The sequence below is a fragment of the Panulirus ornatus genome, chromosome 62 (genome assembly GCF_036320965.1).
Source record: "Panulirus ornatus isolate Po-2019 chromosome 62, ASM3632096v1, whole genome shotgun sequence".
Taxonomy (NCBI): Eukaryota; Metazoa; Arthropoda; class Malacostraca; order Decapoda; family Palinuridae; genus Panulirus; species Panulirus ornatus.
Genome location: NC_092285.1, coordinates 9,667,703 through 9,683,754, shown reverse-complemented (window position 1 = coordinate 9,683,754; position 16,052 = coordinate 9,667,703). Strand labels below are relative to the sequence as shown.

Sequence of the window (16,052 nt, the reverse complement as noted above, 5' to 3'; positions counted from 1 at the left end):
CGCCGCCAAAGGCAATTACATGGGTAGAGAGGCATCAAAAAGGAAAGAAACATTTGGAAAGCTTACTTTAATGCCACTTTGGGGATGCCAAAGGGCAAGAGAATTTTGGTGAGGCATCCAAAAATTTAGAGGAAGATTGAAGGATTAATCTAAATCCCCTTTGGCGTCTTCAAAGGCCTTTAAAGGGAAATACTGGCATCTGAAGGGAAAGAGACAATTTAAAAGTTTACTTAAAAGACCCTTTGTGGGTACCAAAGTCCAATACAGTTGCATGGTGGCATCCAAAAATAAACACAAGTCAAAGGTTTAGTTTAAATCCCCTTTGTCGCCGCTAAAGGCAATTACAGGGTCATAGAGGCACCAAAAGGGAAAGAAACATTTGGAAAGCTTACTTTAATGCCACTTTGGGGATGCCAAAGGGCAAGAGAATTGCGTGGAGGCATCCAAAAATTTAGAGGAAAATTGAAGTATTAATCTAAATCCCCTTTGGTGTCTTCAAAGGCCTTTACAGGGGAATAGTGGCATCTGAAGTGAAAGAGACATATTAAAAGTTTAGTTAAAAGACCGTTTAATGGTGCCAAAGTCCAATACAGTTGCATGGCGGCATCCAAAAATAAAAAGACAAATTAAAGGTTTAGTTTAAATCCCCCTTTTGTGGCTATTACAAGGGCATAGAGGCATGAAAAGGGAAAGAAACATTTGGAAAACTTACCTTAATGCCACTTTTGGGATGCCAAAGGGCAAGAGAATTGCGTGGAGGCATCCAAAAATTTAGAAGAAAATTGAAGGATTAATCTAAATCCCCTTTGGCGTCTTGAAAGGCCTTTACAGGGGAATAGTGGCATCTGAAAGGAAAGAGACAAATTAAAAGTTTACTTAAAAGACCGTTTAGGGGTGCCAAAGTCCAATAGAGTTGCATAGTGGCATCCAAAAACAATAAAGCAAATTAAAGTTTTAGTTTAAATACCCTTTGGCGCCGTCAAAGGCAATTACAGGGGCATAGAGGTATCAAAAGGGAAGGAAACAAATAGAACGTTTACTTTAATGCCACTTTGGGAATGCCAGAGGGCAAGAGAATTGCGTGGAGGCATCCAAAAATTTAGAGGGAAATTTAAGGTTTAATTTAGATCCCCTTTGGCGTCTTCAAAGGCCTTTACAGGGGAATAGTGGCATCTAAAGGGAAAGAGACAAATCAAAAGTTTACTTAAAAGACCCTTTGGGTGGTAAAGTCCAATACAGTGGCATGGTGACATCCAAAAATTAAAAGACAAATTAAAAGTTTAATTGAAATCCCCTTTGGGCGCGCCAAAAGCAATTACAGGGGCATAGAGGCATCCAAAGGCAAAAAAACAAATGGCAAGAGAGTGGAGTGGAGGCATCCAAAAATATAGAGGGAAATCAAAGGTTTAATTGAAATCCCTTTTGGCGTCAACAAAGGCCTTTACAAGGGAATAGTGGCACCTAAAGGGAAAGAGACAAATTGAAAGTTTACTTAAAAGATCCTTTGAGGGTGCCAAAGTCCAACAGAGTGGCATGGTGGCATCCAAAAACAAAGAAACAAATTAAAGGTTTAATTTAAATCCCCTTTGGCGGAGGAAAAGGAAATCACAGGGGCATACAGTCATCCAAAGGCAAAGAAACAAAAGGAATTTTTACTTTAATGCCCCTTTGGGATTGCCAAATGGCAAGAGAGTGGCATGGAGAAGTCCAAAAATGTAGAGGAAAATTGAAGGTTTAATCTAAATCCCTTTTGGCGTCTTAAAAGGCTTTTACAAGGGAATACCGGCATCTAAGGGGAAAGGGAAAAATTGAAAGTTTACTTAAAACACCCTGTGGTGATGACAACGTCCAATACAGTGGCATGGTGGCATTAAGAAATAAAGACAAACTAAATGTTTAGTTTAAATCCCCTTTGGCGCCGCCGAAGGGAATTACAGGGGCATAGAAGCATCCAAAGGCAAAGAAACAAACTGAAGATTTACTTTAATGCCCTTTTGGGGATGACAAAGGGCAAGAGAGTGGTGTGGAAGGATCCAAAAATTTAAAGGGAATTTCTAGGTCTAATTTGAATCCCCTTAGCGTCGTGTCATTGATATTAATCAAATGAGTTTTGTGTGACTATTTTAATCAAATTACTTTTGTGTGATTGGTATTAATCAAATGAGTTTTGTGTGATTATTTTAATCAAATGAGTTTAGCTTGATTGATATTAATCAAATGATTCTTGAGCGACTGTATATTAATAAAATGAGTTTTGTGTCATTGGTATTAATCAAATGAGTTTTGTGTGACTGTATTTTAATCAAATGAGTTTTGTGTGATTGATATTAATCAAATGAATTTTGTGTGACTATCTTAATCAAATGAATTTTGTGATTGATATTAATGAAATGAATTTTCTGTGACAGTATTTTAATCAAATGAATTTTGTTTGATTAATATTAATCAAATGAGTTTTGTTTGACAGTATCTTAATCAAATAAGTTTTGTGTGACTATTTTAATCAAATTACTTTTGAGTGATTGATATTAATCAAATGAGATTTGTGTGACTATTCTAATCAAATGATTGATATTAATCAAATGAGTTTTCTGTGAGTGTTACCAATCAAATGAGTTTTGTGTGTCTGTATTTTAATAAAACGAGTTTTGTGTGATTGATATTAATCAAATGAGTTTTGTGTGACTATTTTAATCAAATGAGTTTTGTTTGAGTATATTAATCAAATGAGTTTTGTTTGACTATTTTAATCAAATGAGTTTTGTTTGATTGATATTAATCAAATGAGTTTTGTTTGATCGATATTAATCAAATGAGTTTTGTGTGACTATTTTAATCAAATTACTTTTGAGTGATTGATATTAATCAAATGAGATTTGTGTGACTATTTTAATCAAATGAGTTTAGCTTGATTGATATCAATCAAATGAGTTTTGTGTGACTGTATTTTAATCAAATGAGTTTTGTGTGATTGATATTAATGAAATGAATTTTGTGTGACAATATTTTAATCAAATGAATTTTGTGTGAAAGTATTTTAATCAAATGAGTTTTGTGTGAGTGTTACCAATCAAATGAGTTTTGTATGTCTATTTTAATAAAACGAATTTTTTGTGATTGATATTAATCAAATGAGTTTTATGTGACTATTTTAATCAAATGAGTTTTCTTTGATTGATTTTTTTTTTTTTTTTTTTTTATTTTGTCGCTGTCTCCCGCGTTTGCGAGGTAGTTTTGTTTGACAGTATTTTAATAAATTGAGTTTTGTGTGATTGATATGAATCAAATGAGTTTTGTTTGATATTAATCAAATGACTTTTGTGTGACAGTATTTTAATCAAATGAGTTTTGTGTGATTGATATTAATCAAATGAGTATTGTGTGACTGTATTTCAATCAAATGAGTTTTGTTTGATTCATATTAATCAAATGAGTTTTGTTTGACTATATTAATCAAATGAGTTTTGTGTGTTTGATATTAATCAAATGAGTTTTCCGTGATTGATATTAATCAAATGAATATTGTGACAGTACTTTAATCAAATGAATTTTGTGTGACAGTATTTTAATCAAATGAGTTTTGTGTGAGTGTTATCAATCAAATGAGCTTTGTGTGAGTATATTTTAATAAAACGAGTTTTGTGTGACTGATATTAATCAAATGAGTTTTATGTGACTATTTTAATCAAATGAGTTTTGTGTGACTATTTTAATCAAATGAGTTTTGTTTGATATTAATCAAATGAGTTTTGTTTGAATGTATTTCAATCAAATGAGTTTTGTGTGATTGATATTAATCAAATGAGTTTTGTGTGACTGTAGTTCAATCAAATGAGGTTTGTGCGATCGATATTAATCAAAGGGGTTTTGTGAGGCAGTATTTTAATCAAATGAGTTTTGTGTGCTTCATATTAATCAAATGAGTTTTGTGTGACTATTATAATCAAATGAGTTTTGTTTGAATATTAATCAAATGAATTGTGACTATTTTAATCAAATAAGTTTTTTATGATTGATATTGATCAAATGAGTTTTGTGTGACCGTATTTCAATCAAATGAATTTTGTTTGATATTAATCAAATGAGTTTTGTGTGACTATTATAATGAAATGAGCTTTCTGTGATTGATATTAAACAAATGGGTTCTATGTGACTATTTTAATCAAATGAGATTTGGGTGATTGATATTAATCAAATGAGTTTTTTGTGACTATTTTAATCAAAAGAGTTTTGTGTGATTGATATTAATCAAAAGAGTTTTCTGTGACTGTATTTTAATCAAATGAGTTTTGTGTGACTGATAATAATCAAATGAGTCTTGAGTGATTGATATTAATCAAATGAGATTTGTGTGACTATATTTTAATCAAATGAGTTTTGTGTGTTTGATAATAATCAAATGAGTTTTGTGTGTTTGATAATAATCAAATGAGTTTTGTGTGTTTGATAATAATCAAATGAGTTTTGTGTGTTTAATAATAATCAAATGAGTTTTGTGTGACTATATTTTAATCAAATGAGTTTTGTGTGATTGATATTAATCAAAAGAGTTTTGTGTGACTATTTTAATCAAATGAGTTTTGTGTGACTGATAATAATCAAATGAGTCTTGAGTGATTGATAGTAATCAAATGAGATTTGTGTGACTATACTTTAATCAAATGAGTTTTGTGTGATTGATATTAATCAAATGAGTTTTGTGTAACTGAATTTTAATCGAATGAGTTTTGTGTGATTGATATCAATCAAATGAGTTTAGTATGACAGTACTTTAATCAAATGAATTTTGTGACAGTATTTTAATCAAATGAGTTTTGTGTGAGTGTTATCTGAAATGAGTTTTGGGTGACTGTATTTTAATTAAATGAGTTCTGTGTGTTTGATATTAATCAAAAAAGTTGTGTGACTGTATTTTAATTAAATGAGTTTTGTGTGATTGATATTAATCAAATGAGTTTTGTTTGACATTATTTTAATCAAATGAGTTCTATGTGACAGTATTTTCATCAAATGAGTTTTGTGTGACAGTATTTTATTCAAACGAGCTTTGTGTGAGTATTATCAACCAAATGAGTTTTGTGTGACTATTTTAATAAAACGTGTTTTGTGTGATTGATAGTAATCAAATGAGTTTTTTGACGCTTCTGTGTGACTGAATTTTAATCAAATGGCTTTTGTGTGATTGATATTAATCAAATTAGTTGTGTGTGACTGCATTTTAATCAAATGAGTTTTGTGTGATTGATATTAATCAAACAAGTTTTGTGTGACTATTATAATCAAATGAATTTTGTGTGACAGTTTTGTGTGAGTTTTACCAATCAAATGAGTTTTGTGTGACTATTTTAATCAAATGAGCTTTGTGGGATTGATATTAAACAAAAGAGTTTTATGTGACTATTTTCATCAAATGACTTTTGTGTGATTGATATTATGAAAGTTAGTTTTGTGTGACTGTATTTTAATCAATTGAGTTTTGTGCCATTGATGTTAATCAAATGAGTTTTGTGTGACTATTTTAATCAAATGAGTTTTGTGTGATTGATATTAATCAAATGAGTTTTGCGTGACTGTATTTTAATCAAATGAGTTTTGTGTGATTGATATTAATCAAATGAATTTTGTTTGACTATTTTAATTAAATGGTGTGTGATTGATATAAATCAAATGAGTTTTGTTTGACTGTAGTTCAATCAAATGAGGTTTGTGTGAGAGATATTAATCAAATGAGTTTTGCATGGCTGTATTTTAATCAAATGAGATTTGTTTGAATATATTTTCATCAAATGAGTTTTGTGTGATTGATATTAATCAAATGAGTTTTCTGTGACTGTATTTTAATCAAATGAGATTGGTGAGATTGATATTAAACAAATGAGTTTTGTGTGACTGTATTATAATCAAATGAATTTTGTGTGATTGATTTAAACAAATAAGTTTTTTGTGACTGTATTTTAATCAAATAAATTTTGTGTCATTGATATTAATCAAATGAGTTTTATGTGACTATTTTAATCAAATGAGTTTTGTGTGATTGATATTAATCAAATGAGTCTTCTGTGACATTATTTTAATCAAATGAGTTTTGTGTGATTGTTATTAATCAAATGAGTTTTCTGTGACTGTATTTGAATCAAATGAGTTTTGTGTGATTGATATTAATCAAATGAGTTTTGTCTGACTATATTTCAATGAGTTTAGGGTCATTGATATTAATCAAAAGAGTTGTCTGTGACTATTTTAATCAAATTAGTTTTGTGTGATTGATATTAACCAAATGAGTTCTGTGTGACTGAATTTTAATCAAATGGGTTTTGTGTGATTGATATTAATCAAATTAGTTTTGTGTGACTGTATTTCAAACAAATGACTTTTGTGTGATTCATATTAATCAATCAAGTTTTGTATGACTGTATTTTAATCAAATGAATGTTGTGTGACAGTATTTTTATCAAATGAGTTTTGTGTGTGTTACCAATCAAATGAATTTTGTGTGACTATTTTAATCAAATGAGTTTTGTGTCATTGATATCAATAAAATGAGTTTTCTGTGACCGTATTCTAATCAAAAGAATTTTGTTTGATAATAATCAAATGAATTTTGTGTGACTGTATTTTAATCAAATGAGCTTTGTGAGATTGATATTAAACAAAAGGGTTTTATGTGACTATTTTAATCGAATGAGTTTTGTGTGATTGATATTAAGAAAGTTTGTTTTGTGTGACTGTATTTTAATCATATGAGTTTTGTGTCAATGATGTTAATCAAATGAGTTTTGTGTGACTGTATTTTAATAAAACAAGTTTTGTTTATTTGATATTAATCAAATGGGTTTTGTGTGACTATATTTTAATCAAATGAGTTTTGTGTGACTGTATTTGAATCAAATGAGTTTTGTGTGATTGATATTAATCAAATGAGTTTTGTGTGACTGTATTTTAATCAAATAAGTTTTGTGTGATTGATAATAATAAAATAAGCTTTGTGTGACTGTATTTTAATCAAATGAGTTTTGTGTGACTGATATTAATCAAATGAGTTTTGTGTGACTATTTTAATCAAATGAGTTTTGTGCGATTGATATTAATCAAATGAGTTTTCTGAGAGTATTATAATGAAATGAATTTTGTGACAGTATCTTAATCAAATGAGTTTTGTGCGAGTGTTATCAATCAAATGAGTGTTGTGTGACTATTTTAATAAAACGAGTTTTGTGTGATTGATATTAAGAAAGTTAGTTTTGTGTGACTACTTTAATAAATTGAGCTTTGTGTCATTGTTATTAATCAAATGAGTTTTGTGTGACTATTTTAATAAAACGAGTTTTCTTTGATTCATATTAATCAAATGGGTTTTCTGTGACTATTTTAATCAAATGAGTTTTGTGTGATTGATATTAATCAAATGAGTTTTTTGTGACTATTTTAATCAAATGAGTTTTGCGTGATTGATATCAATCAAGTGAGTTTTGTGTGACTGTATTTTAATCAAATGAGTTTAGCGTGATTGATATTAATCAATGAGTTTTGTGTAACTATATTTTAATCAAATGATTTTTGTGTCATTACTATTAATCAAATGAGTTTTGTGTGACTATTTCAATCAAATTAGTTTTGTGTGATTGATATTAATCAAATGAGTTTTGTGTGACGATATTTTAATCAAATGAGTTTAGGGTCATTGATATCAATCAAAAGTTTTCTCTATTTTAATCAAATTAGTTTTGTGTGATTGATATTAATCAAATGAGATCTGTGTGACTGAATTTTAATCAAATGAGTTTTGTGTGATTGATATTAATCAAATGAGTTTTGTGTGACTATTTTAATCAAATAAGTTTTCTGTGATTGATAATAATCAAATGAGCTTTGTGTGACTATCTTAATCAAATGAGTTTTGTGTGATTCATATTAATCAAATGAGTTATCTGTGACAGTATTTTAATCAAATGAATGTTGTGTGACAGTATTTTAATGAAATGAGTTTTGTGAGTGTTATCAATCAAATGAGTGTTGTGAGACTGTATTTTAATAAAACGAGTTTTGTGTGATAGATATGATGAAAGTTTTGTGACTATTTTAATCAATTGAGTTTTGTGTCATTGATATTAATCAAATGAGTTTTGTGTGACTGTATTTTAATCAAATGAGTTTTGTGTGATTGATATTAATCAAATGAGTTTTTTGTGACTATTTTAATTAAATGAGTTTAGCGTGATTAATATTAATCAAATGAGTTTTCTGTGACTATTTTAATCGAGTTTAGCGTGATTGATATCTATCAAATGAGTTTTGTGTAACTATATTTTAATCAAATGATTTTTGTGTCATTAATATTAATCCAATGAGTTTTGTGTGACTGTATTTTAATCAAATTTGTTTTGTGTGATTGATATTAATCAAATGAGTTTTGTGTGACTATCTTAAATGAGTATAGGGTCATTCATATTAATCAAAAGAGTTTTCTGTTACTGTATTTTAATCAAATTAGTTTTGTGTGATTGATATTAATCAAATGAGTTCTGTGTGACTGAATTTTAATCAAATGGGTTTTGTGTGATTGATTTTAATCAAATTAGTTTTGTGTGAATGCATTTTAATCAAATGAGTTTTGAGTGATTGATATTAATCAAACAAGTCTTGTGTGACTGTATTATAATCAAATGAATTGTGTGTGACAGTTTTGTGTGAGTGTTACCAATCAAATGAGTTTTGTGTGACTATTTTAATCAAATGAGCTTTGTGGGATTGATATTAAACAAAAGAGTTTTATGTGACTATTTTAATCAAATGACTTTTGTGTGATTGACTTTATGAAAGTTAATTTTGTGTGACTGTATTTTAATCAATTGAGTTTTGTGCCATTGATGTTAATCAAATGAGTTTTGTGTGACAGGATTTTAATCAAATGAGTTTTGTGTGATTGATATTAATCAAATGACTTTTGTTTGACTGTATTTTAATTAAATGAGTTTTGTGTGATTGATATAAATCAAATGAGTTTTGTTTGACTGTATTCTTATCAAATGAGATTTGTGTGATTGATATTAATCAAATGAGTTTTGTGTGGCTGTATTTTAATCAAATGAGATTTGTTTGACTATTTTAATCAAATGATTTTTGTGTGATTGATATTAATCAAATGAGTTTTCTATGACTATTTTAATCAAATGACATTGGTGAGATTGATATTAATCAAATGAGTTGTGTGACTATTATAATCAAATGAGTTTTGTGTGATTGATTTAAACAAATGAGTTTTTTGTGACTATTTTAATCAAATGAATTTTGTGTCACTGATATTAATCAAATGAGTTTTATATGACTATTTTAATCAAACGAGTTTTGTATGATTGATATTAATCAAATGAGTCTTCTGTGACAGTATTTTAATCAAATGAGTTTTGTGTGATTGATATTAATCAAATTAGTTTTGTGTGACTGTATTTCAAACAAATGAGTTTTGTTTGACTGATATTAAACAAAAAAGTTTTGTATGACTGTATTTTAATCAAATGAATGTTGTGTGACAGTATTTTTATCAAATGAGTTTTGTGGGTTACCAATCAAATGAGTTTTGTGTGACTATTTTAATCAAAGGAGTTTTGTGTCATTGATATCAATAAAATGAGTTTTCTGTGACCGTATTTTAATCAAATGAATTTTGTTTGATTGATAATAATCAAATGAGTTTTGTGTGACTGTATTTTAATCAAATGAGCTTTGTGAGATTGATATTAAACAAAAGAGTTTTATGTGAGTATTTTAATCAAATGACTTTTGTGTGATTAATATTAATCAAATGAGTTTTCTGTGACTATTTTAATCAAATGAGTTTTGTTTGATTGATATTAATCAAATGAGTTTTGTGTGGCTGTATTTTAATCAAATGAGATTTGTTTGACAATATTTTAATCAAACGAGTTTTGTGTGATTGATATTAATCAAATGAGTTGTCTGTGACTTTATTTTAATCAAATGAGAGTTGTGAGATTGATATTGATCAAATGAGTTTTGTGTGACTATTATAATCAAATGAGTTTTGTGTGATTGATTTAAACAAATGAGTGTTTTGTGACTATTTTAATCAAATGAATTTTGTGTCATTTATATTAATCAAATGAGTTTTATGTGACTGTATTTTAATCAAATGAGTTTTGTGTGAGTGTTACCAATCAAATGAGTTTTGTGTGACTATTTTAATCAAATGAGTTTTGTGTCATTGATATCAATAAAATGAGTTTTCTGTGACCGTATTTTAATCAAATGAATTTCGTTTGATTGATAATAATCAAATGAGTTTTTTGTGACTATTTTAATCAAATGAGTTTCGCGTGATTGATATCAATCAAATGAGTTTTGTGGGACTATATTTTAATCAAATGATTTTTGTGTCATTAATATTGATCAAATGAGTTTTGTGTGACTCTATTTTAATAAAATTAGTTTTGTGTGATTGATATTAATCAAATGAGTTTTGTGTGACTATATTTTAATCAAAGCAGTTTAGGGTCATTGATATTAATCAAAGAGTTGTCTGTGACTATTTTAATCAAATTAGTTTTGTGTGATTGATATTAATCAAACGAGTTCTGTGTGACTGAATTTTAATCAAATGGGTTTTGTGTGAATGATATTAATCAAATTAGTTTTGTGTGATTGATATTAATCAAATTAATTTTGTGTGACTGTATTTCAAACAAATGAGTTTTGTGTGACTGATATTAAACAAAAAAGTTTTGTATGACTGTATCTTAATCAAATGAATGTTGTGTGACAGTATTTTTATCAAATGAGTTTTGTGTGTTACCAATCAAATGAGTTTTGTCTGACTTAATTTTAATCAAAGGAGTTTTGTGTCATTGATATCAATAAAATGAGTTTTCTGTGACCGTATTTTCATCAAATGAATTTTGTTTGATTGATAATAATCAAATGAGTTTTGCGTGACTGTATTTTAATCAAATGATTTTGTGTGATTGATATTAATCAAATGAGTTTTGTGTGGCTGTATTTTAATCAAATGAGATTTGTTTGACAATATTTTAATCAAATGAGTTTTGTGTGATTGATATTAATCAAATGAGTTGTCTGTGATTTTATTTTAATCAAATGAGAGTGGTGAGATTGATATTGATCAAATGAGTTTTGTGTGACTATTATAATCAAATGAGTTTTGTGTGACTGATTTAAACAAATGAGTGTTTTGTGACTATTTTAATCAAATGAATTTTGTGTCATTGATATTAATCAAACGAGTTTTATGTGACTGTATTTTAATCAAATGAGTTTTGTGTGAGTGTTACCAATCAAATAAGTTTTGTGTGACTATTTTAATCAAATGAGTTTTGTGTCATTGATATCAATAAAATAAGTTTTCTGTGACCGTATTTTAATCAAATGAGTTTTGTTTGATTGATATTAATCAAATGAGTTTTGTGTGACTATTTTAATCAAATGAGCTTTGTGAGATTGATATTAAACAAGAGTTTTATGTGACTATTTTATCAAATGACTTTTGTGTGATTGATATCAATCAAATGAGTTTTGTGTGGCTGTATTTTAATCAAATGAGAATTGTTTGACAATATTTTAATCAAATGAGTTTTGTGTGATTGATATTAATTAAATGAGTTGTCTGTGACTTTATTTTAATCAAATGAGAGTGGTGAGATTGATATTGATCAAATGAGTTTTGTGTGACTGTATTTTAATCAAATGAGTTTTCTGTGACTATTTTAACAAATGAGTTTTGTGTGATTGATAATATTGAGTTTTGCATGACAGTATTTTAATTAAATGAGTTTTGTGTGATTGATATTAATCAAATGAGTTTTGTGACTATTTCAATTAAATGAGCTTTGTGTGATTGATATTAATCAAATGAGTTTTGTGTATTTTAATCAAACGAGTTTGGTGTGTTTGATATTAATCAAATGAGTTTTGTGTGACTGGATTTTAATGAAATGAGTTTTGTGTGGTTGTTATTAATCAAATGAGTTTCGTGTGAATGTATTTTAATCAAATGAGTTTTGTGCAATTGATATTAATCAAATGAGTTTTGTGTGATATTAATGAAATGAGTTGTGTGAGTGTATTTTAATCAAATGAGTCTTGTGTGATTCATTTTAATCAAATGAGATTTGTGTGACTATATTTTAATCAAATGAGTTTTGTGTGATTGATATTAAACAAATGAGTATTGTGTGACTATATTAATCAAATGAGTTTTGTGTGATTCATATTAATCAAATGTGTTTTGTGGGACTGGATTTTAATCAAATGAGTTTTGTGTGACTATTTTAATCAAATGAGTTTTGTGTGATTGATATTAATCAAATGAGTTGTGTTACTGTATTTTAATCGAATGAGTTTTGCGTGATTGATATTAATCAAATGAGTTTTGTTTGAGTGTTTTTTAATCAAATGAGTTTTGTGTGATTGATATTAAACGAGTTTTGTGTGATTGATATTTATGAAATGAGTTTTGTGTGATATTTATGAAATGAGTTTTGTGTGACTGTATTTTAATCAAATGAGTTTTGTGTGATTGACATTAATCAAATGAGTTCTGTGACTATTTTCATCAAATGAGTTTTGTGTGATTGATATTAATGAAATGAGTTTTGTGTGACTGTAGTTCAATCAAATGAGTTTTGTGTGATTCATATTAATCAAATGAATTTTATGTGACTATTTTAATCAAATGAGTTTTGTGTGATTGATATTAAACGAGTTTTGTGAGAATCTATTTTAATCAAATGAGGTTTGTGTGATTGATATTAATAAAATGTTTTGTGTGAGTGTATTTTAAGAAAACGAGTTGTGTGATTGATATTGATAAAATGGGTTTTGTGTAACTGTATTTTAATCAAATGAGTTTTGTATGATTGATGTTAATCAAATGACTTTCGTGTGATTGATATTAATCAAATGAGTATTGTGTGACTGATTTTAATCAAATGAGTTTTGAGTGACTATATTTTAATCAAATGATTTTTGTGTGACTATCTTAATCAAATGATTTTTCTCATTTGATTAAAACAGTCACACAAAACTCATTTGATTAATATCAATTACACAAAAAATCTTTGATTAATATCAATCACACAAAACTCATTTGATTGAAATAGTCACAAAACTCATTTGATTAATATCAATCACACAAAAATCATTTGATTAAAATACAGTCATGCAAAACTCATTTGATTAAAATACAGTCACACAAAACTCATTTGATTAATATCAATCACACAAAACTCATTTGATTAAAATACAATCACAAAAAACTCATTGATTAATATCAATCACACAAGTCATTTGATTAACATCAATCATACAAAACTCATTTGATTAAAATACAATTACACAAAACCCATTTTATTAATATCAATCACACAACTCGTTTTATTAAAATACAGTCACACAAAACATTTGATTAATATCAATCACACAAACCTCATTTGATTAAAATAGATTCTCACAAAACTCGTTTAATATCAATCACACAAAACTCATTTGATTAAAATAGTCACACTCATCTCATTTGATTAATATAAATCACACAAAACTCCTTTGATTAATATCACACAAAACTCTTGATTAATATCAATCACACAAAACTATTTGATTAATATCTATCACACAAAACTAATTTGATTAAAACATAGTCACACAAAACTCATTTGATTAATATCTATCACACAAAACTCATTTGAATTATATCAATCACACAACTCATTTGATTAAAATACAGTTACACAAAACTCATTTGTTTAATATCAATCACACAAAACTCATTTGATTAAAATACAGTCACAGAAAACTCATTTGATTAATATCAATCACATAAGTCATTTGATTAATATCAGTCTCAGAAAACTCGTTTGATTAAAATACATTCACACACAACTCATTTGAATATCACACAAAACTCATTTGATTAAAATACAGTCGCATAAAACTCATTTGATTAATATCAATCACACCAAACTCATTTGATTAAAATAAAGTCACACAAAACTCATTTGATTAAAATCAATCACACATACTCACTTGATTAAAATAGTCACACAAAACTCATTTGATTAATATCACACAAAACTCATTTGATTAAAATACAGTCGCACAAAACTCATTTGATTAATTTCACACAAAACTTATTTGATTAATATCAATGATACAAAACTCATTTGATTACTTTCTCGAAGAAAAAGACGCGATGATCAGATTATCTCGAGATACAGAGGGATATAAATCTTCGAGACGTGTATAATCCCTCTTTTAATTATGGTCAGACTACAGGATTCATGCTGGGAGGGTTATCTTCTACTGCAATATATCACAAGATAGGCCTTTAATTTCAAGCGACTGTCACTTTATTCCCCACAGATACCATCTTTATGAAGACAGCTTGACACTGTGTGTGTGTGTGTGTGTGTGTGTGTGTGTGTGTGTGTGTGTGTGTGTGTGTTTTAACGCCTCTGGTTCACTCCAGATAAGAATATCTGTTGAATATCTCCTCGTTTGTTCTTTGTTCTTCAAAATGTTCATATGTACCATCCCTACCGTACGGCACGATGGCTAAGAACATGAACATAAATGGTCCACTGTGTTCATCAAACTCAGCCCAAAGTTCAAACACTTGTCTTCGTTCTCTTCAAAGACGTGTCTTCGTTCTCTTCAAAGACGTGTCTTCGTTCTCTTCAAAGACGTGTCTTCGTTCTCTTCAAAGACGTGTCTTCGTTCTCTTCAAAGACGTGTCTTCGTTCTCTTCAAAGACGTGTCTTCGTTCTCTTCAAAGACGTGTCTTCGTTCTCTTCAAAGACGTGTCTTCGTTCTCTTCAAAGACGTGTCTTCGTTCTCTTCAAAGACGTGTCTTCGTTCTCTTCAAAGACGTGTCTTCGTTCTCTTCAAAGACGTGTCTTCGTTCTCTTCAAAGACGTGTCTTCGTTCTCTTCAAAGACGTGTCTTCGTTCTCTTCAAAGACGTGTCTTCGTTCTCTTCAAAGACGTGTCTTCGTTCTCTTCAAAGACGTGTCTTCGTTCTCTTCAAAGACGTGTCTTCGTTCTCTTCAAAGACGTGTCTTCGTTCTCTTCAAAGACGTGTCTTCGTTCTCTTCAAAGACGTGTCTTCGTTCTCTTCAAAGACTTGTCTTCGTTCTCTTCAAAGACTTGTCTTCGTTCTCTTCAAAGACTTGTCTTCGTTCTCTTCAAAGACGTGTCTTCGTTCTCTTCAAAGACGTGTCTTCGTTCTCTTCAAAGACTTGTCTTCGTTCTCTTCAAAGACTTGTCTTCGTTCTCTTCAAAGACTTGTCTTCGTTCTCTTCAAAGACTTGTCTTCGTTCTCTTCAAAGACTTGTCTTCGTTCTCTTCAAAGACGTGTCTTCGTTGTACATTAATTCAAGGTATTGTTTATGATCTCCTAGCCCAATGTCAGATTTACCTCAGAGGCCATCATTCAAACCCAATAAATGCTTTTAAAAACAAAACGAAAAATTGTGTTTACGCCAGTTTGTTCATGAGACAATGAGAGAAAGAGAAAAGAAGACACAGCCTTGGGGAACCCCAGTGTTCACTGAGAAAGACAGCAGGATCCATCAAAGATTAAGACATATATTGTAATAAAAAAATAATCTACCATCCTTACTGATTATTCTAAGTTATTAGACTAATGAATTAACTGAATTAGTCATGACCTTTGTGAAACACGAGAAAGAACCATTTATTTATTTATTTATTTCTGACGTTGCTATGATTGAAAGACAAAACTCGAAACCCGTTACAGAGGAAACCACAAGAGGCCACACTGTAACACGGCGGTCACAGCCACTGGCTCGAAAAGGTTATCTATCATTGGTCGTAACGCTGTTACGTTTATAGCCAAAAACCCCGTGTACATCTAGCCATGGCCCACACCTTGTTGGCTGCAACATTACCTAGACTCTCTCTCTCTCTCTCTCTCTCTCTCTCTCTCTCTCTCTATATATATATATATATATATATATATATATATATATATATATATATATATATATATATATATATTTTTTT

General features: G+C 28.9%; 1 long non-coding RNA gene across 1 annotated transcript in view; it reads right to left on the bottom strand.

Moving 5' to 3' along the window:
- Positions 1-719: 719 nt before the first annotated feature.
- Positions 720-16,052, bottom strand: part of LOC139745805 (uncharacterized) — an 83,966-nt gene continuing 68,633 nt past the window's right edge. The window contains exon 4 of the long non-coding RNA XR_011711971.1: positions 720-845. This is a non-coding gene — a long non-coding RNA (uncharacterized lncRNA). The remainder of the gene's footprint in view (positions 846-16,052) is intronic.